We start from the raw sequence: 23,298 nt of genomic DNA, 5'->3' as shown, positions 1-23,298 counted from the left end.
CGATAGACATTGTACAAGTATTGTGGCTGTTATTAGAGGTCTTGAGTAGAATTTCAACATAAATAAAAAATTGAAAACTCAGATAAAATAAAGCTGAAGAGAATAAGAAATTGTCAGCTTAGGCATTTACCAAAGAAAGTGATTTAGGTATTTAGTAAGGATCAGTTATCAGGGTTCAGTGGATGAATTATCAAGTTCAGTGGATGAATTTTAAAACATTAAATATAATACATCATACATGCTCTCAAGAAACTTTCTTTCCTAAGGTAAATACTGTGTATATATATCTTCATTATGTGTATATATATATATATATATATATATATAAAAATACATATAATTAAAATTTTGGATATATACATACACACACACACACACACACACACACACACACACACACATACACATATAATTTGCTTAATTCTCTTTACTTAATTCTCTACCTTGGCAATTTTCAACTGCCGTTTTTGCTCTCTTAGGACCTGGTAAAGGATTGATTATATTTTATAATTATCTCCTTACATGCACGTCTTCTAGGATTCATCATTGTAGTCTCAGCATAAAACATAGAACCTTGCATATCAGTAATTAATTAATGTGGAAAGAAGAAAAGAAAGAAGGGAGGGAGGGAGAGCAGGAGGAAGAAAGAATCTATGTCACTTTGTGAATGTTTGATTTCTCCTTGGAGAATTTTCTCAACTAAGGAGAATTTTCAAATGCTAGAGTCACAGTGATCACCTGTGTCTAGATCTTCTCATCTTTTGCACATAGATTTTATTCTCAGATTATCTTCCTTCCTGTGGCTTTTTTCTAGCTCCATTCCTTGTCCAGCCCATAACCTTGCTGATTCATTGCCTAAAATCAATAACTAAGATCTTTCTTTAATCCAAAGCCGAGTAAAAATATATTGAATGAATGAATCGTGGAAAACCCATACTAGTCAGTGAAATTTCAAGATACGTTTCCCTGACCATGAAGACTTTCCAGTAAGATTTGGCAGACAACCCCCCCTAACATGTAAAGGGGTGAGCTATGGCGTCAGTCTAGGTGTGGAAGACCCCTCCCCCACTACTAGATTTGTGACCCTAGATGTGTCACTCAGTGCCTATGAGTCTCAAGGCTTCACTTATTTAAAAAAGAGTAATAATTCCAACTCTGCAGAGACTTTGGGGAAGATTAGAAATAATGTATCTAAAACATTTAGCCTAATACCTGACTCATGGAAGGAAATAAAAATATATTATTTGAAATGAGTGAGTTTTTGTTAAATGAATATTACCGATATTACAGATAATAAATTGCTTAGTAATTTAAAGAGAGAAATACAGTTAACTACTAGCAGTGCCTAAGAATATAGTAATGATGTAATAAATATTGATCAATGAGTTGAACAGTGGATATTAAATTCATTCCCAAAACACATGAAATAATTTAAAAATATTGTTTGATGATGATGTTCCCATTGGCCAGGTTTTCACACCTGATTTATTCCATTGGTGGGAGGAGTGAAATAGTGATGCATTGTGACGTTGAACATGGCCAATCATACTATTAAAAAAAAAAACAAACTAGCCTGAGGATCTTAGAAAAATACTACAAGCAACCAAACCCAGTGAATCATAGCAAGAGAAAGTTCTTGAGAAATGGTTTGTTATGTAAGTCTAGTTGAGTTATTATAAAAGAGCATGAGTTCTGTAATGCGTCAACATGGTAAGGCTTCAGAGAAACTAAGAGAAAAGTAAGCACAGGCGTGCTGGGAAGTGACATAATGGATGAGGCATTGATGCAGCATGGCTCGATCCATTTTCACATGGATTCCGTGTAAGGTAGAAAGGTGAAAAGTAACTCCTCTCCTAGAAAATACCCCCAGCTTCCCAGAAAGAGAAACCCATGTTTTCTATTTGCCTGCTTAGTGTATGTACTCATTTTACTATGACTTCCTGAACACGCCCTGAAAAACAGTGACTTTCTGAACTCGTAATGAATTCCACTAATCATCTTTTATTCATAAAATTACTTTCATAGAAACACTTCAATGAACCCCTAAAGCATATTCAGTTCTCACTCAGACAGTGGGTCTACGTACCTTCTAAAATCTTGAAAATCTTCTCCGTCTTCCCCGGCATTAAGAAAGGCTAATGCCATCCCTGTATGAAATGTGCCTGCCCAAGATTTTTTGCCCAGCATCCCTGCCACTTACGTGTATTGGTTTTCATTTGGCATATGCTGCGTGTGCTCACGGGTACTCTTCCCTATCACATCACAAGCTATAGAACAGCTGAGCCTTTCAGGGCTTTTTTTTTTTTTTTTGTCACTTTATACAGGGCTGAATTATAGAGATGGACAAAAATGGAATAAAACGGATCCCATTGCACATATTGGCTGCACTCCTTTGGTTTTGTGCAAGAGCTCTCCAAATCCAACCATAGGATGTCAATGAACTGAGCATCCAAACATATTTGTAAGAGTCAGGGCTCAGACCACCTGAAAGTATCTGTGATTTCTCTCTTTGGCAAGTTCTCACAATTTCTTAGAAATAGACTTACTTTTGTGTATGTGTGTGTGTGTGTGGTACTCGGGCCTCTCACTGTTGTGGCCTCTTCCGTTGCGGAGCACAGGCTCCGGGCGCGCAGGCTTAGCGGCCATGGCTCACGGGCCCAGCCGCTCCGTGGCATGTGGGATCTTCCCGGACCGGGGCACGAACCCGTGTCCCCTGCATCGGCAGGTGGACTCTCAACCACTGCGCCACCAGGGAAGCCCCGAGAACTACTTTTAAATCCTTCTACTGTACAATGAGTTCATGTGAGCACAGACATTCCTTTACTTGATCCCACACCTTTTCGGAGACTTTAAAGGCTGGATATGCTTACCTTGTTCATAGGACTGAGGATATCAAATGTTGTTTTAAGATTGATTTGTATTTATGTAAGCCCTGGTGTTATAACTTAAATACTTACACCAGCCTTTTGTGTTTTTTTAATTTTTTTTTTTCCTCCTGAGCTACAAAGCCTGTGACCTGTCATGCCATACTGAGACATAAAGAATCTACAGTCACATTACAGGCTTGGAATGTATGCTTAATAATGTGTTCCCCGGGGTCTTAATTGTTTAGCTAAGCTCTCCCAATTGGTTTACAATTTCTATCTCCTTTCCGCTCCCTTTCTTCCTTCCTCAACTCAAACGTGACACTTGCACTTGTTAATAGTCAGAAATGTTTGATTTTAAAAAAGGTTTCCAGTTTTTCATTTCCTCTCCCAACAAGCATTTTATGTATGTACATCTACTCTAATATGTCTTTGGAGGTTTAGGAGAAAAAGTAAGGCTAAGCACTCCTTGAATTGTAAGAACTAAGAATTTTGGGAAGGGTGGCAAAAACAGGGCAGTTATCTGCCCCCAGACATTCACTTGCCTCAATTTTCTGGGACCCTGACAACCACATACTAGAAATAAAGCAGCGGTCTGATGACTTGATGGGAAGTCATCCTAGGGATACCCAAGTAACTTGTCTCAGCTGTATCACCATCTGGGAAGGATGTCATTATGAGATAGTTTATTAGGTGCTGGAGCCAAAACATGAAGGAAATATCACAAGAAACATTAACTTAGAAAATGGAAAGCTTCCCAAGAATCCAAAGCATTTGCTTGTAATTCGGAGTGCTGTTTTCTACCTTTGGAACTAGAATAAGGCAAACTTATAATAATAATAGTAATACTGACACTTAGTAAAATCTTGAGAGCCTATATTTTGCTACTGTGCTAAGCACTTTCCATATATTATCTCTTCCCTTTTAATCCTCACATCAACCATGTGAGATATTATCTCCATTTTACAGATAAGGGAATTGAGTAATTGAATAATTAATAGCTGATTAATAGTAGTAATAGTTACAATGATAACAGCAATAACAATAATCAACACTATTTTAAGGATATAAGTTACCCAATTTAATCTCAATAACAAGTCAATAATATAGGTTCTAGAATTAGAAACTTTACACAAGAGGAAACTGAGGCACAGAGAAGTTAAATAAATTTCCCAAGGGTACTCAGCAAATAAATGGTAGAGCTGGCATATGGATGCAGAAATTAGTTTCATAATCAAGGCCACTAAGCATTATGCATCTCCCAAGAAGCAAAGTATAAATAAATGTAGATATAGTTAATCAAAACCCACCTCATAACAATAGCTTCTCATTTCACTGATAGAACTCAGGTGGTATTAGGATGAATAAAATAGTGTACTCCTGGTTGCTAAAGCTCTCTAAGCATGACATAAACAAATCAGCTAGAGAGACCAACCCTTTCCGATTTGCCCAGTACATTCCCAGTTTTTAGCACTGACAGTCCCCACATCCCAGGAAATCCTTCAGTTCTGGATAAACTGGGACAGTTGGTAATAGTAATGTAGACCATAAACATTGCTTAACTGGTACCCTAACCCCTCCACCCTCCAATATCAATTTCGACTGGATGTTACCAAGAAGAGAAATAAGACATCCATCATTGGAAGCCTAGCAAATATACCCTATCCTAAGGATCCTGTTATAACGCTTAGCAACTTTGTGGCTTTCAATATCCCCAACTTTTATGCCTAAGAAAGACTCAATAAACCTGAACTGAGATTAAGGAATTCATAGGCACTAAGAAATAAGTATACCACATGCACCATTTAATTCTTTCTGAATTTTTTCCCTTCTCTATCATACTACATGAAAGCCGGTCCTATCTTGTCTGGGCAGACAGGCTAGGTCCTAAAGGCTGTGACCTTCACTAAGAATTTGGGCTGAGAGTCAACAAGGGCCTTCTCAGGGTACCCAGAGAGTGACCTCTTGTCCCTGGATAGTCTGTGAGAAAAGCTTCTCCAACTAAATTAATTTGTGTGTTTGAGAAAGCCAGTCCTAGCAGCAAATGTTGGAAAACACAAAGACAGTGGCACATCTATACCTGGTGAGGTTTGGCAGGTAATAGGACCCATATATTTAACAATATCAGTAATCACCCTTAGTAAACAGAGCCCTACAATCCTGAAAAGAAAATTGAAATGACTTTACAGCACTACATGAAAAATCCATATTATACTAAAAGCAAACAACCTGCTCATTTGCATTCACACATTCTCACAGTAAGCATTTTTGCCTGTTATATGCTGACTATGCTCTAGAAGCTTGAAAGGGGTAAAAGTCATTAAGATAAAAATATGAAGCAAAATGTGCTAAAAGTACTATGGACAAAGTGCCATGAGATTGAGATGAACTCGGACGTGGAAGCCTTGAAGTCAGGACTGAGTGTGCTAAGGAGACTAGGAAAAGGAGAGCCTTGCAGACAGAGCAAATGTCATATGCAAAGGTGAGAAGTTCACGTGGACATGGTGTTCTAGAGCAATCTCAAACAATTTTCTGTGGATGGGGCATAGCGTGGGAAAGAGGGGCTAGAGGTAAGACTGGCAAAACACATAGCTTTGGACACTATTTGGATAGCAGGCTTTCACATTTGTGTTATGAATGCAATAAGCATATAGTACTAATTTTATTAATGATGATACTAATAAGTAATTAATTGAGCACTTACTATGTTCCAGGCACTTTGCTACAAGCTTGACTTGGATTTTCTCTGGCTAGCATAATTTATCTATTACTATGAAAAGTAAACATGTTATCCAGAATAATAAAAAATAAAAAAGTAGTGAGAAGAGTGGCGATGTTTTACATTCTTGCAAATTTGTTTGCTTCCCAGCTTTATTGAGATATAATTGACATATAGCTTTTTGTAAGTTTGAGGTGTACAGTGTGATGACTCGATACACATGTGTATTGTGAAATGATTGCCACAATAAGGTTAATCAACACATACATCACCTCACATAGTTACCTATTATTTATTTATTTTTTTGTGATGAGAACTTTAGCAGCTTTCAAGTATATAATACAGTATTGTTAACTATAGTCACCACGCTTTGCATTAGATCCCCAGAACTTATTTATCTTATAACTGGAAGTTTGTACCCCTTGACTATTATCACCCATTATCTACCACTGCCCCCACCCCTGCCCCCAGTAACTACCAATCAAATCTCTGTTTCTATGAGTTTGGAGTCTTTGTTTTTTGTGTTTTTTTAGATTTTTTTATGTAAGTAAGATCAAACAGTATATTTTTCTCCATCTGATTTATTTCAGTTAGCATAATTCCCTGAAAATTCATCAAGTTGTTGCAAATTGCAGGATTTCCTTCTTTCTCGTGGCTGAATAATATTCCTGTGTGTGTGTGTGTGTGTGTGTGTGTGTGTGTACACATACATACATACTACATTTTCTTTATTCATTCACCCATTTACAGACACATAGGCTATTTCTGTGTCTTGGCTATTGTAAATAATGCTCCAATGAACATAAGGGTACAGATCTCTCTTCAGGATATTTCCTTTGGATTTATACTTAGAAGTGGAATAGCTAGATCATATGGTAGTTCTATTTTTAATTTTTTGAGGAACCCCTATACTGTTTTCCATGGCAGCTGTACCAATTTACATTCCCCCCAACAGTGTCTGCCCAAGTTGGGGAGCAAATTTGTACTTCCACTCAAATGATGAACATAGTCTCCAATTCTGCCCTACAGGAAGCATGGGCACAGATGCCCAGGAGCTGGGGAGCACATCCTAAGGACCACTTGGGCTGGAAGCCAAGCCAGCAACTGTGCCCAACTGTTGAGCATAGCCTCTGGCCTTGTATAACCAGTAAAACAATGTAAAACAATGACCCTGAGCAGCCTCAGAGCCCAGCTTGCAGTACCATCCAGCCACGGAGCCCATTCTACCATCCCACCCAGCAGCAGAGCCCAGCATGTGGCCTGCTGGTTTGATGGACACAGCCTGAAGCCTTTTCCAGGCAGGGAGTCCATCAGTGACCCCTTCCAATTATGGAGCATAGCCTGTGGCCCTACCCAACCTGGGCATCTGGACAGCAACTCCATCTGACTGGGGAGCCCAGACAACACACCCACCCTGTGCCCTCAGAGCAAAGGGAGTAACCATGTCTGACTAGAGACCCCACACCCAGCTGAAATAAAAGGATGCTTATTAGCATCGTAAAAACATGAACATGCAAAACTCATCAGTAAAGATAAATATATAAGGTCAGATTTTCTAATATTGTAATAGTGGTATGTAAATCACAACTCTAGATTAAAAATTAACAAACGTGTTAAAAATAACCATAACTACAATAATTTATTATTGGATACACAATATAAAAAAGATGTAAATTATAACATCAATAACCTAAAATGTGAGGGGCGGCGAGAAGTAAAAGGTTCTGGGTGCTATTGAAGTTACCAGCTTAAAATAAGATGTTGTGAGATACTTTGTGTAAGTCTCATGGTGACCACAGAAAAAACCCTGTGATAGAAACAAGAAAGATTATGATAAAGGAGTTGGAACATACAGCAACAGAAAGTCATCAATGCACAAAGAAAGACAGCAAGAGAGGCAGCAGAAAACAAAGGATCTACAAAACAGTTAACGAAATGGCAATAGTATTAAGTCCCTACCTATCAATATTAAGTCCCTGCCTATCAATAATTTAAACATAAATGGATTAAATTCTCCAAACTTGCAAATTTCTTAATGTCTGGCTTAAATATAGCTGGTTCTAATATCTGTATCTGCATTACATACATGATATGCTGTTTTTGGTTGAAGTCTATCTACTTGTTACGTATTGAGCTCTTTGCTGGACAGCAGAAATATGATGAACAAAACAAATGTGATCCCTCTATTCATAGAGTCTACAGCCTATGGAGGGATGCAGTCTATCAACCATGGTTACACCAATAATTTCCTAACTGCTCCTGCAATAACAGCTATAAATGAGGAGCAGAGGATGCAGTGAGAGTACCTGACCAGGGAGACTGATCTAGGGTAAGGAATCTGGGATTAGGTGATTTGACAATATAACCACATTACAGCCTTCAGAAAAAAAGAAATGCACATTTTCATATCTTCATTTAAAATGTTCATTTTAAAAAATAAAATTCATTATTAGCAAACTCACATTGAAGCAATCAGCTAGCCAGATGGAAACTTTGCATTCAGAGCAGATTCATGTCTTTCTATCAGCTAGCAATTAGACATGTGAAAGCATATTCTTAAACCATAATGTGTCAAAGATTTGCAGTTTTTAAAGCAATACTGTCAAGCTGCAAAACTTATGAAATTATCCACTTTTTTTTATTACTGCCTTTGATTTTTATGTTCCCAAAAGCAAGGCTTGGAAATCTTCCCATTTTGTTACTGAAGTCACTAGAGAAAATTGAAAACATAACATTTTTTTTAACCTTCTTAAAATTGTATTAGAGTCTTTAAGGGGATCAAATTTTATTAATTTATTCTCTTTGGTGTACCGAATATCCTGCTTTCTTAGTAGCAATAACGACAATAAAAAGACTATTTTAGGAATCTGGAAATGTCTAGTCAACTCTGCTTTTGAATTTTGAACCAGGAGCCAGAGATAAATGAGCAGCCCTATAATGTTAGACCGGCGAGCACAGTGCAAACTGTTGGTTTAAATTAGCCTCTGCTACTTCCTCTCTCAAATCCAGACCTAGAAGCTACATACAGAATTTCAGAGCATCACTATAACTCAACTGAGCACTGGGAAGATTCCAGCCTGCCCCTGTAGGGCAAGGAGCTCTGACCTGGTAGACAGAAGCAGAGCAGATGAGGGAGGCCTGAGGACAGGCAGATCGCAAAAAGCCAAGTGGAATCTGAGTCAAGCGAGTCCTGTGACTCTCGGTTCACTCCTTTGTCGTCTCCTCCTCCTTGGCCTCTGGAAAGGGGGCTAGTGGAAGAGGAGAGAAAGGACTAAGGAAAGAACTTGGAAAAAGGGAGAACACATTCGCTTCTTCCAAATAGGATGGGATTTAAAATCAGGGTCCGGGAATAAATAGCTTCGCTTCTTTGTTACCTTCATAATTTCTTTCTGCTGGGGCCGGCACTAGAAACAGAGGCATGTAAAAGGCGCTCTTCTCCGCACCTTCAGCTAACCCATTAACTCCGGCTTGAAAACCTGACATGTTCCTATGAAATCTAGACTTCCAGCCTTCTCTGAAATCGATCCTAGAAATGATTTACAAATAATAAGATTTCGACATGGTACGAGGTGAAGAGCTTGGTAATCAGAGACCCACCCCTCCCCCAACACACTCCCCCAAATGATACAACCTTTGGTGAATTAACTTTCTGAAACACAATTTCCTCTATATAATTGGGTAAAGTAATATGAGCTCAAATCTTTTTAAAAAAACTCAAATGAGAGAATACGTGCACATGCAGTATTTAAATAAATCACTATTCAAATAAATATTCAATTATTTCTTATTGATTACAACTTTATTTGAAGGTCGGTAAGAGGTACAATGTCATTGATGGTATACAGAATGCACTTTATTCAGTTTTTCAGAATTTTCAGTAAAGTTCCTAGGGATGTGTACTCTTAAAGATATTTCTAATTTAATTCCTCCTACCCTCCCTCCCTCCCTTCATCCTTCCTTCTTCCCTTTCTTCCTTGCCTCCATTCTTTCTTCCTTTATATCTTTCTTTCCTTTTGGGGGGATGGGGTCCAAAGAGTATGCCCTTTTTTGTATTAAATGACGTGTATAATTTTAGAACTCCCTTGGGTGTAGGATTCTTTGTACTATCTATAAAGACTTTAGTGCTTTATTTTAAAAATGCCCAGTTAAAACCTGATTCATCATAATTCAGCCTTAACATCAGAATTGGAAATGCATGAGTAGTCCCATGCACTTGTAATTTAATAGTTACCTAAGTTACTAATAGCACTCTGAACTTAGGGCTATTTACTGTCCAACACTGATTTTTATTATACTCCATATATCACTGCAAGGGAGGCAAATATCTTACAAAGTAAAAAACAAAAAAACACCCCTCAACTCTGAGATTCTAAGATAATTACTCTAGTAAGTGTTTTAGTTTCTACACACACAGAGACAAAATTCAGTGCTTTTCATTATTTGACTTAATTTGTCATTCTTTTTAAATTTTTTGGCTTCCTTTAAAATATAACCATACAGGGGGCTTCCCTGGTGGCGCAGTGGTTGAGAGTCTGCCTGCCGATGCAGGGGACGCAGGTTCATGCCCTGGTCTGGGAGGATCCCACATGCCGCGGAGCGGCTGGGCCCGTGAGCCATGGCCACTGAGCCTGTGCGTCCGGAGCCTGTGCTCCGCAAAGGGAGAGGCCACAAGAGTGAGAAGCCCGCATACCCCCCCCACCACACACACAAAATATATATATATATATATATATATATAACCATATGACTTTAACACACTGCCAGTTTATTACAACTTTCATAAGTTCACTAGTGTACTTTAATTGCTCCCTCCTCCCTCTCTTCCTTTTTTCCTCCCTTTCTTTATTCCTTCTTTCTTTCCTTTTTTCCTACCTTCCTTACCTTCTCCTTTGTTTTGAATCTCAGTCTACACATTTTCCTCAAACAAATGTTTGCAACATTGTGTTAAATATATAAAACAATAGCAAAAAAGAAATAGTGGACCTGTGAAGATAACAAGTCAGTATAGGCCTAGGTGGAAAAGGAGAATGTATTTCTCCATTTTGCCTTAAATACATGCTCCATTTTTATTTTACTTACATAGAAATCAATGAATCTATCCATATATGACCATATAGTGAGTCCATCCTCAGGAAGGAAAAAGTACTCATTTTTCAATTTTAAGTATTAATCTGTAGAGCCCAATACACCACTTATTTATCTGTGGTATATCTATATAGACTAAGAAAATTGCTCCCAGAAAAAAAAAAAATACTGGTTTACCACGTGAAGGATATGTTAGGATATCTTTTTTTTTTTAATAAATGTATTTATTTTTGGCTGTGTTGGGTCTTCGTTGCTGCACAAGGGCTTTCTCTAGTTTCAGCGAGCGGGGGCTATTCTTCGTTGCGATACACGGGCTTCTCATTGGGTTGGCTTCTCTTTGTTGTGGAGCACGGGCTCTAGGCGCATGGGCTTCACTAGTTGTGACACGTGGGCTCAGTAGTTGTGGCGCACAGGCTTAGTTGCTCCACGGAATGTGGGACCTTCTCGGACCGGGGATTGAACCCGTGTCCCCTGCATTGCCAGGCGGATTCTTAACCACTGCGCCACCAGGAAAGTCCCATTAGGATATCTTTTGAAGCTGTGGTGGTAGGGGAATTCTGCTGTTGTGTTTACTCAGAAAATACTTTTATCTCAGTTACCAAGATAAATTTCAGCACATGTAGCACCAGTTAGTACATTCAATATGGTCACACAGCTTTGTAACAACACTTCCCATGCTCTTCCACTCCCATATCAGAAAAAGGCAGACGTTTCCAGATTTTGGTTGCACAACACAGCTGTAGTGGGAGGGCCTTGGCAAATAACTGGTCTGGATATTCTGGCCCCATAACTTATCTTCTGTTATCATTGTTATGCTCCTAACATAAGTCATAGTTTGGGCAATAGCTCCGCCAAATTCTTTGGGGGTTTATTTGGTTTTAAATATTTTAAAAAGCGCTTAGTAATATTGTCTAACTCTCATATATGGTTGTAAAAAAATTTGTTCGTAGATGTTAAAAAATCTCGTGTACTGGGAAGTATTTCAGTGGAGTAGCATGATATGTTTATTTAACTTAAATAAATTCAATTATATGTGTGCGGAGGGCAGAGAGAGAGAGAGAGAGAGAGAGAGAGAGAGAGAGGAAAGGATCAGTTGATTTTGTCCTCTGTCCACAGGGTGAATTTTTGGCTCTGAGTGAGCATGAAATGGAAGACACGAATCTGCTGTTTGCCTGGTTATCTCAGTTTCCTACCACCTGAGTGTATCTTGCTGTGGTAAGTGTAATCCTCATTTTAAAACACACAGTAAGTATTTTTTTCTGCGACATGGTCTTTAAATGCCTTACATGCAAGCCAGCTGTCATCTGGTAATTAACCAAAAAAAACAGAATTCTGTACTAACACTGGAGAAGAAATTGTGTTGGACTTAACTAATTCCCACATGAGATGCTACTGTGCTGTGAATCCATCATTAGTAGTTGGAACCATAATTTAGCTAGTATCATCAACAATTTTTTGATGCAAATCAGGAGAAAATTATAGTGTGAATGGGAAAAAGAACCTTGTTACTAAGATGCTGTTAAATAGTTTGGTTTCCGTTTTATAATTAAAGTAAGATGCTGAAGACGTTTTTAAGCTGAGACCGGGCTCTCGTGCAAATCTGAGATTGCTGGAATCTGAATCAAGAAGGCCATAGGTTTGCTTAGTGAAAGTGCTAAAAATGAGTGAATGCTTAATAAATGCTATGGCTACTTGTAGAAACTGAGTCTTAAGTTAATAAAAACAGTATTATCTGATTGGACAAAGTAAACAGGCAACTTGATTTTTTTTTCTTTTTTTCTCTTTTGCATTTTGTTATTCTTAATTAATGATGCCCATATTATTATACATTGGAATATAAGTATAAAGGTTTAGTTTACATATCATAAATTGATAGCCCCTCATCATTTATTGTTGAACAAAACTTATTTAGATATACTAGTTACTTAATGCAGAATGAAGAGGGGTTAAATTTTTTAAAATATAGTAATAGCAGTAGTAGTAAACATCAATTGAATACTTTGTATGTGATTGGCATGGTGATAAGTGCTTTCCTTACATTATGTAACAATCTTCAGAGCATGTTTATGTAATGAGTATTATTATTATTGGCTACAGTTTACCAATGAGAAAGTTGAGGGGTAGAGAACTTCGCTAATTTTTCCAAGAATCACAAAGAGTGTTAGAGCCAGTTCTTAATCTCTCTAATCTCAAAGCCCATTTAATAAGCTACTATACGATTCTGACACACACAAGGACATTAGAAACAGACCCAAAAACAATTTAGAAAAATTAAAGGATGGATGCTCATTAAATTAGAAGTGGATATGCTTCATTAAAAATCCTTGTAAGTCATTACTTTTTTGTATATTCTTTTCATTCTTTCATTCTTAAACTTTGTCTCACATTCCTTCTGCGCTGCTGCCTTAGAAATTAATGTGGTCAGCTTTTCGGTGTTGACTCCCTCTTCTGTGGTTGTTATTGTTAGGAATGGTGTGTGTCAGTCTCCTTTGCCTCACAATGAGACACCGGACTTGCATGGCAAGAATGCAGAGGCAGTGCCAGGAGGGGCAGCAGGAGGTGGTGGCAGTCCAGCACCACTTACGTTTGACTCCATTAGTGGTCAAGTTTACTTGTTCCCAGAATAATGAAGCTGTAATTGTGAACTTAACTACCAGGCTGGTACTCACTTCTTCTCCTTCACAGTTAAAAGAGTTGTTTATACTCCCAGCCTCCACCACTGTACCAATTTTTCATTTGGGGCACTCCATTCTCCCTTCTGACCCACCACACTTTGAAACTTCTTTGCCAAGGTCATAAATCATCATTTTGTTGCTAAATCAAATGACTATTTTACATTCTTTTTGTAGTTGCCTTAGCACCATCGTTAGTCACAACTGACCATTTCCAACTTCTTGAATATACTCTTCTGTTGGTTTCTTTAGCACCATAATTTCCTATCACCTTCCTGGACATTTTTCTGTTTTCCTATGTCCATTTTATAATGTGTGGATTACATGACTGCAGTGGACATTTTTAGCCATTCAATCTGGCCACAGAGGTTGAATTAGGGATTCCACATGACCCAAATCAGGTCAAATAGAGCCAAGGAGATTCTTTCCTAGAACTTCTGTTGAAGCCATCAAGGAAGAATTATGTTCTTTCTACTGGGATTGCTGGTGGTGAGAATGATGTTAAGTACAGTGTTGCTAGAGGTCAGAAAAATGAGGCCATTACTGTGGAAGCAGATAAATACTAAGTCCTGAGTAATTCATTTAAGTCCTGGATCCAGATGGGTCTGAAATCTTAAGTATACTTATGGATTTTTCCATAACATGAGGCAATACATTTCCTTGATTATATGGGTGAGATACTGTGTCAATTGTAAATGAAAGGGTCTTTCATGATAAGATATTCCCCTCCCATCTACCCATCCATTTCCACTGAACTCTAGACTCCATAAATATAATTTTCTATTAGAAATCTCATTTTAGATGTCTCACAGGCCCCATACACTCAACATGCTCACTTCTATCCACCTAGTATCCCAACCAGAAACTCGAGCATGATCTTTGACTCTTTCCTCTCCCTTAGCCACAGCGCCCCATATCCAAATCGATCACCCAGTCCTATTTACCTACTTTATTCCATCTAATTCTCCTCATCTTCAGGGCCCCAACATAGGGTACACCACTATCTCTTGCCTAAATTACTTTAAGTTTCCTAAGTGATTTGCTTGCCTCCAGTCCATTTTTTGCCTTGCATTCACGGTGATGTGTGTCCAAAGTGCAAATGTAATTATAATCTTCTGTTTAAGACTATATATGGCTCTCCTCTGCTCACAGAGTACTATGAACCTAAACACTTCACCATGGCTCACATCATGATCTGGTCCCTGCTTACCTCTTCAGCCTCAGCTTCTGTTAGTCCCTCCACCCACGCAATCTTCTCACACACGGAACTACGCTTAATCCCAAAAGGGCCATGCTCTCTCTGGACTTGTGGAATGCCACGCTCTTTCCTTTGCTTTAGAACACTCTTCTCCACTGCTGTGCCTGGTACAATTCTATGTACCCAGAGTAAAACTTCTATCAGACACTGCACTCCTCTAAGACAACTTCCAAGTCTGAGTTAAATGCCCTTATTTGTGCTCCTTGAGCTACTCAACCACATTCACCTACTGTAATGTTTAATTGCCTATTTACGTTATCATTGCCAATTTATATCACTCAGCCTGAAGGAAAACCGCTCGAGAGCAAGGGTCTCAGTGCCTTCAGCAGCGCTGCTTCATAACTACTTGTGTAAATGAATGAATGAACAGTGATTAAACAATCAGTCATGCCATAGAATCGACAGAGATTGAGTTTTCCACTTATATAATTGTATAAGCCTCTCTCCAGTATATTCTAAGCAGCTTAGGCTGGAACAAAAGTTTAAAAAATGGGGTCTTTGGATACAGGAATTTCAGATCTTACTTGAAATATTTCTCTTCCCAAACTCGTTTGATTGACGTTACACTTAAAATTAGGCAAAGGTTTATATCGGGGAAAATGAGGGCATGCCCTTAATTTCCCAAATCCATTTTCTTATTGAAACATAGACCTTTTGACCCCAGTTTACATATTCATTTTTAAACTTAAAATAATAAAATTATACAACAGATAGGTTGATAGTTCATGAAGGAAATTTTGCTGCTGTGTGATAACTGACTGAGTGCTTTACACAAAACATCACAGCTGAGAGGCTGCCCTGACAAGCCCAATGCCTCAAGTAAGAGATGCCTGAGGGCGGGAGGACACAAAGCAAGAGAAATAAAGGACACTCTGAAGAGAACCCAGTTCTCAAGTCCCCAGCCCTTCTGACCTCTCCTTACCGCCCCCCCCCCCCCCCCCCCCACACACACAGCCTGTTTCTAACCTATTACTTGTTGGTTACCAAGTATGAATTCAGATTTCAGTGATTTGGGTTTCTTGGCCCCTAAAGAAACAATCATTTGAATCTTAAAAACCTGTCAAGGAAATTTCCTATTCTTTATTCCTAATTTCTTATTAAGGAAAACAAAGCACCAAACATAAGGAACAGAAAATTCAACAAAAAGTTGGCAAGATGCAAAAGTTCCCAACAGGCTTCCTTGAATATACTTTTCCTCTCCTCCAGTCTGATCATCGCAAAGATGTCAGAGCAATATTGCAAAATTCAAAACTGATCAGATTCTGCTTCAAACTCTTCAACAGCTGCCCATTACCTTTCAGATAAAGCCCCTAATCTACAAAATGCCTCTCTTTCTCACCACATGCTGGTCCATGTAGACAGCCCTTCACTTCCCTGAAGGCACCATGTTCTTCTCTGTCGTAGGCTTTTGCACATGCTCTTCTTTCTGCCTGAAACTCACTCCTCTACTTGCTTAATTAACTATTACCCACCTATCAGTTCAAATCTCACTTTCTCAAAGAAGTCTTCTCTGAGTTATCAGAGTGGGTTAAGTTACTCTTACCTTTGACACCTCCTTTCGATGACCTTATTGGAATTACTTATCACCCTTATCAAATTCCATGTTAGATTATAAACTCCATGAAGACAAAGACTGTGTCTGATCATTTTCTTTGAAGCTCTGTTACTTCTCACAGTATCTAACAGCTACTGGTGGTTCATAAATGTTTGTTGAATGAATAAGTATTAATTGGGGGAAAGAGATTAGATGTGTATGTAATTCACAGATCAGGGAAGGTCTCTCAGTAAGGCTTTGTTGTCAGTTGCTTTGGTAGGAACCAGTTCTAATCAGGGCCAATTTCTTAAGCTGTGTTCCACAGCATCTTGTCTCATGGCTTATTAAAAATTTGCTTAAATTTTAATACATATATGGATATACTTAATCAGCTTTTCCTCCATGTTACTAAATATCCTTCTGCTACCAAAATGTATGCATGGACAACTTTGAGATCATATAAAATTACTAACCCTGGGTGCTGAAAATCTTTTATAATTGTGGTCACTTAGCCCAACTGAGAGGTGTGCCAGTCCTTCTATATTTTATCAGCATTTTTTACAACAGTTAAAATCTTCCTGCGAATTTCCCACCCCATCATTCTCTGCAATATCGCTAGTTTCTGATAGCATGTAGCCTCAAATAAGTTTCAGTGATCACTTGAAAACTAGCCTCACCAGAGCAGTCTAGACAAAATCTTGTTTCTGCAGGTAGATCAAGGTAGTAGCCCTTAGTCAGCTATCTCCTGCCCTCCTACATACCCTCTTTTCTTCTAGGAAAGAATCCAGTTTCTTAAGAAGTTGCAGATCTGGTTGGATTAATTCCCAATTTCCAACCTAATTCTTACACTTTCAATTTTTGAAAACTACTTACATAGTTTAAAAGGTGAAAATAATTCCCAATTTCCAACCTAGTTCTTACACTTTCAATTTTTGAAAACTACTTACATAGTTTAAAAGGTGAAATAGTTTATAAAGAAAATCAGTTTATTTATTTCCTACAGCTTAACTCTTTATTTTTTCTATGATTTTCTTTTAAATTTATCTTCTAACTTCTCCTTTTAATTTTTTATTTCTACTCCTCAATTTTTAATTTTCAAGACTAGCTTTTTTCTCTGAACCTTTCCTACTGCTTCCTGCTCTTATAATGCAATTTAATTTCTCTTCGATTATAATTTCTACAAGAGTCTGTTCCTTTCACTGTCTGTTTCAGTTTTTCTTTTTTTTTTTTTTTTTAATCATTTTGATTTCTGTCTTTCATTTTAGAGGATTTTCTCTCAAGTTTGGTGATTGTTGGCTGCCCATTTATCTTTAAAAGAGGCTAAAATGCTAATTGGATGTTCAGTGAATGAAAACAGGCTTTTCTACTTCTGGGCTTCACCATAGTGTGATCTGGCTGGGCTGTTTCATTGGACAAGCAGTATCGAAGACTGTCAATATCTACAGATTCCTTTTCTGAGACTGGGCAGTTTTCCAGAGAGGAATTCTGTAATGTAATTCTGAAGAGAATGAGACTGGCTACCAGCTACTCATTCATAACTAAATGAGTCAAGGAGGCCCACTGTTTATATATAGCCTTTTACTTTGCTCCCCTATATTTCTTGTGATGCCCTTGCCTTCGTCTTTATATGGTGTCCCTCATTTTCAGCTTTCTAGAAGATAAAATCTTATCTTCTACTGGGGTACACGGGGGAATTTCCTGACTGTGGGGAGCATGGGAGTGGATCTGGGGTTTGAACTACTGTTTACACAGATTTTTAAAAATAATTTCCCCTTTCAAGCCCCAGCTGTGCCCTACTCCACTTTAGGGTAACCAGTGTTTCCTATTCCTGAGTTTTGCTGGGCTTCTGCATTGTGACTAGCTTGCTTCAGAGGTTCCCACCCTTCTGGATGAAGCTTCAGCTTTCTCTAGTCTTTTAAATCAGTCATTAAAAGACTGATTAAGCTTCTAAAACATAGGTATCACCTTTCTCCTGTTTATTTTTTCCTTGTAGGTTTATACCATTTTTTAAATCCTTTTATGGTCATTTTAGTATGATTTTAAGAGAAAATACAGGAGTTTATGGTCAATCCACCATATTTAATCAGAACTTTGTAATTTCATTCTTTTTTATTGAGATATAATTGACATATACTGTTTAGTTTCAGGTGTACAACACAATATTTGATATTTGTATATACTGCAAAATGATCACCACAATAAGCCTAATTAATATCCATCACCATACATAGTTATAATTTTTTTTCCTTAGGATGAGACCCTTTAAGGTTTACTCTCTTAACAACTGTCACATGTACATTACAGCATTATTAACTATGGTCACCATGCTGTACATCACATCCCCATGACTTATTTATTTTATAACTGGAAGTTTGTACCTTTTGACCATATTTACCCATCTGTAACTTGATTCTTTATAAGAGAATTTGTTATACTTATACCAATAAATTTACTTCATTCTGGGTATACCAGCCTCCATTTGAAATATCATGATTCCAAAATGGCAATGAAAGTCAACCTAATAGTCATTTCCAAAATTTTCTTCTAAGTGATGATTTTCACAGGACCATCATAGCTTGTCCAGGTCAGAATATGCTTCTCAATATCATGTCTAAATCACTTGGAAACTCAAAAACACACTTATAACTAATTTGAGTAAAAGAGACAGTCTCAAGGAAATAAAAAAAATTTAAATACATTGAATTAAATGAAAATGAGAGTACAACATATATTTTGTGGGACGCTGTTAAAATAGTGCTGAGAGGAACATTCATAGCACTAAATTCTTACAATGGAAAAAGAAAAATTTACAGACTAATGATCTAAGCTCCCATCACAGGAAACTGGGGAAAACAAAAACACAGATAAGGAGAGACTACTGTACCCTGTTTCTAAATAAGGTCACATTCTGAGGTACAAGAGATTAGGTCTTCAACATATAAATTTTGGAGAAATGCAATTCAGTCCACAACAGTGGGGAACTTCAACTTGTTTAAGAACATGTATAAAAAACCTACAGCTGAGGTTCCCTGGTGGCGCAGTGGTTAAGAGTCCGCCTGCCGATGCAGGGGACACGGGTTTGAGCCCTGGTCTGGGAAGATCCCACATGCCACGTAGCAACTGGGCCCGTGAGCCACAATTACTGAGCCTGTGCATCTCGAGCCTGTGCTCTGCAACAAGAGAGGCCGCGATAGTGAGAGGCCCGCACACCGTGATGAAGAGTGGCCCCTGCTTGCCACAACTAGAGAAAGCCCTCGCACAGAAACGAAGACGCAACACAGCCATAAATAATAAATAAATAAATAAAAGTGTTAAGTGGAAAAACAGCATAAAAATTGATCTTAAAAAGAAAAAAACCTACAGCTATCATCATACTTAATCATGAAAAACTAAATGCTTTCCCTCTATGACTGGCAACAAAGCAAGGATGTTTACTCTCACCATTGCTATTCAATCTATTATTGAAAATTCTATCCAGTGCCATAAGCTAATAAAAGGAAGTGATAGACATACAAATGAGAAATAAACTGTCCCTTTTTATAGATGGTATGATGATCTACATCAAAAAAAACACCAAAAACTAATAAATGAGTTCAGCAAGACTGTAGGGTATAATTATACTTCTATATACTAACAATGAACATGTGGAAGCTGAAATTTAAAATATAATATCATTTGCAGTTGCTCAAAAAAAATGAAATACTTAGGTGTAAACCTAATATGACTTGTGTAGGATTTGTATGTTGAAAAAATACAAAATGAAAAATGTTAATGATAGAAATCAAAGAGGTCTAAATAAACAGAGATATACCATGTTTCCTGGATTGGAAGACTCAACATAATAAAGATGTCAATTTGTTACAGTTGCAATTTAATATAATTCTTATCCAGATCCCAGCATGATTTTTTATATATAGACAGGATGATTTTAAAATTAATATGGAAATGGAAAGAACTAGAATAGCTAAATCAATTTTGAAAAGGAAAAATAAAATGGGAAGACTCACTCTTCCCATTTCTTCTGTGAAAAACCATGTGGAAAGATGAAAAAACAAACTATAAACTGGCAGAAAATATTTGCAAACCACATATCTGACACAACACTCATGCCCAGAATGTATAAAGAACTTTCAAACTCAACAATAAAAAACCAAACAGTCCAATTACAAAATAGGCTAAATACATGAAGAAACACTTCACCAAAGAAGATATATAGATGGCAAGTAAGCACACAAAAATGTTCACCATATCACTAATCATCATGGTAATGAAAATTAAGAACATGATCAGATACCATTACACATTTATGGAAACAGCTAAAATTAAAAATAGTGACAAAACCAACTGCTGGTGGGGATGCAGAGAAACCAAATCTCTAATACATTGCTGATAGCAATGCAAAATGTTACAATCACTCTGGAAATTGGTTTAGCAATTTCCATTTAAAAAACTAAACATATGCTAATGATATGGCTCAGCAATTGCACTGCTGAGCATTGTATCCCAGAGAAATGAAAACTTAATGTTCACACAAAAACCTCTATGCAGTTGTTGATAGTAGCTTTATTTGCAATAGCCAAAAACTGGAAATAGCCAACATGTCCTATAGTTGATGATTGGCTAAACAAACTGTGGTATATTCATATCATGGATTAATACTCAGCAGTAAAAAGGAAAAAACTTCTTGATACGTGCAACAACTTGGATGGATCTCAAGGATGTTATACCAAACGATAAAAACCAATCTCAAAAATGCATGTACTGTATGATTCCACATATATAACATTCTTGAAATGATGTAATTATAAAGATGGTGATTAAATTAGTGGTTTCGAGGGGTTAGGGATGATGGTAAGGAAGAGGGTAAGTATGATTCTAAAGGAGTAATATAAGTGAGATATTTATGGGATAAAATAGTTTTGTATTTTGATTTCAGTGGTGGTTAAATGAATCCAATGTGCAATTACAACAAAAAAACAAAACACTGTATACATGTTGTACCAATATCAATGATTTTGATATTGCATTATAGTTATGTAAGGTGTAACTGTGAAAAACTGGGTGAAGGATATCTGGCTCCTCTCTCTACTATCTTTGTAGCTTCATGTGAATTGATAATTATTTCAAAATAAAATGTTAAAAGTAATATATAAAAGCTGGGGAGGGGATAGGATGAGCACATTGGTAAAATAAAACTTTTAATAAATTAATAATTATTAATGCAGAGTGATGAATATGGGACATTTTTATAATTATTCTAATTTTGTGTATATTGGGAATTCTTTATAATGAAAAGTTAGAAAACAAAACCAGGGACTATGTCATATTTATTTGTGTATCCCCAGTGTTCAGCATAATGGTAGATGCTTAAAAATATTTACTAAATAACAAACTTCAAGAAAGTCAACCTTTCAGTCTTGCTTTCCTCCTTTACAAAATGAACCACATAGTATTTACCTCTCAGGGTCATTGTGTGGGTAAAAAGACAGTAAATATGAGCATTTTACACATAAAAGTAATGAAAAAATCATCAGTGAGTTGTGGAGCCACTTCAAGCAACCTAATCTACATGTATTTGGAGTCTCTGAAGGAGAGGAGAGAGAAGAAAAGACAGAAAAATATTTGAGAATATAATGGCCTAAATTCTCTAACTTTGATGAAAACTATCAACCCACAGTTCAAAGAAGCTCAAAGAAACCTGATGACAAGAAACATGAGGAAAACTACACCAGGGTGCATAGTAATCAAATATCTCAAAACCAGTGTTAAAGATCAGACTATAAAAGCAGCCAGAAAAAAAGTGACAGGTACATACAGAGGAACAGTACATAAGACTGATCGCATTGTTAGAAACAATGCAAGCAATAAGGCAAGATGAAATAGATAAAATGGATACACTTATAACTTAAAGTTTAGAAAATAAACTTAAAGTTTAGCAAATATAACATAATCCAGTAATATATGAAGAAAAAATACAATATGAGCAAGTGGGATTTCTCTCAGCAATGCAATGTGGGTTCAACATATGAAAACTAGTCAATGTAATTCACCTATTAACAGGTTATAAAGAAAAAACTGATATAGTTGTCTGCAGAGATACAGAAAAAGCATGTGACAAAATTCAAAAGTTCTTAGTAAACTAGAAAGCTAGAAAGCTCTTAGTAAACAAGGAATAGAATAGAAAATCCTCAGTATGATAAAGAACATTTATGAGAAACCCACAACTAGCACCATACTTAATAATGAAACACTGAATATTTTCCTCCTCGACTGGGAAGAGACAAACATGTCCCCTCTCTCCACTTTTTTTCTACATTGCACTGGAAGACCTAGCCAGGAGAATAAACCCCCTCCCCTGCAAAAATACCCATATAAATTGGAATAGAAGAATAAAACTGACTTTGTTTGCTGTAGGCATGTTTATGTAGAAAATCCTAAGGATTCTACAAAAAAGCAAGAAAAATTTATAAGTGAATTTAGCAAGATTGCAGATTCAAAGCAATTATACAAAATCAATTTTGTTTCTATATATTAGCAAGGCATAACTAGAAGGAGACATTTGAAAAACAATACCAGTTAAAATAGAGACTTCCCTGGTGGTCCAGTGGTTAAGACTCTGCACTCCCAGTACAGGGGGCACAGTTTTGACCCCTGGTCAGGGAACTAAGATCCCACATGCTGCATGGCACAGCAAAAAAAAAAAAAAAATTTTAATAAATAAATAATAAAATAAAAATTTGTCTTAAAAATAACAGTTTAAGCATAAAATATGAGATACTTAGGGACAGATTTAACAAAATATGTTCAAATTTTATGAACTAAAACTACAAAACATTGCTGAAATTAATTAAAGAAGATATAAATACATGAGGGATACTGAGTTTTTTCGAAGGGCTTTTAGTATTAAGACTTCAAATTTTTCCCATTATGACCTATAGAATCAATGCTATTCCAGTCAAAAACCCATCAGGATTTTTTTGGAGAATTTGACAAAGTTATTCTTAAATCCACATGGAAATGCTACATACATAGATTAGCCAAGGTGATTCATGATGAAAAGAGGATTTTTGATGAAAAGACAAAATTGAAAACTTATACTACTTGATTTCATGGCTTACCACGAAACTTTAGTAATCAAAACAGTGTGGTACTGGCATTAGGATCAA

General features: G+C 37.0%; 1 long non-coding RNA gene across 1 annotated transcript in view; it reads left to right on the top strand.

Moving 5' to 3' along the window:
• LOC141275839 (uncharacterized) overlaps window positions 1-23,298 on the top strand; it is a 166,320-nt gene that overhangs the window by 40,018 nt on the left and 103,004 nt on the right. The window contains exon 2 of the long non-coding RNA XR_012324270.1: window positions 11,785-11,883. This is a non-coding gene — a long non-coding RNA (uncharacterized lncRNA). The remainder of the gene's footprint in view (window positions 1-11,784; window positions 11,884-23,298) is intronic.

The sequence above is a fragment of the Tursiops truncatus genome, chromosome 11 (assembly GCF_011762595.2).
Source record: "Tursiops truncatus isolate mTurTru1 chromosome 11, mTurTru1.mat.Y, whole genome shotgun sequence".
Taxonomy (NCBI): domain Eukaryota; kingdom Metazoa; phylum Chordata; class Mammalia; order Artiodactyla; family Delphinidae; genus Tursiops; species Tursiops truncatus.
The sequence above is the reverse complement of the archived record's forward strand: the minus strand, read 5'-3'. Positions and strand labels throughout refer to the sequence as shown.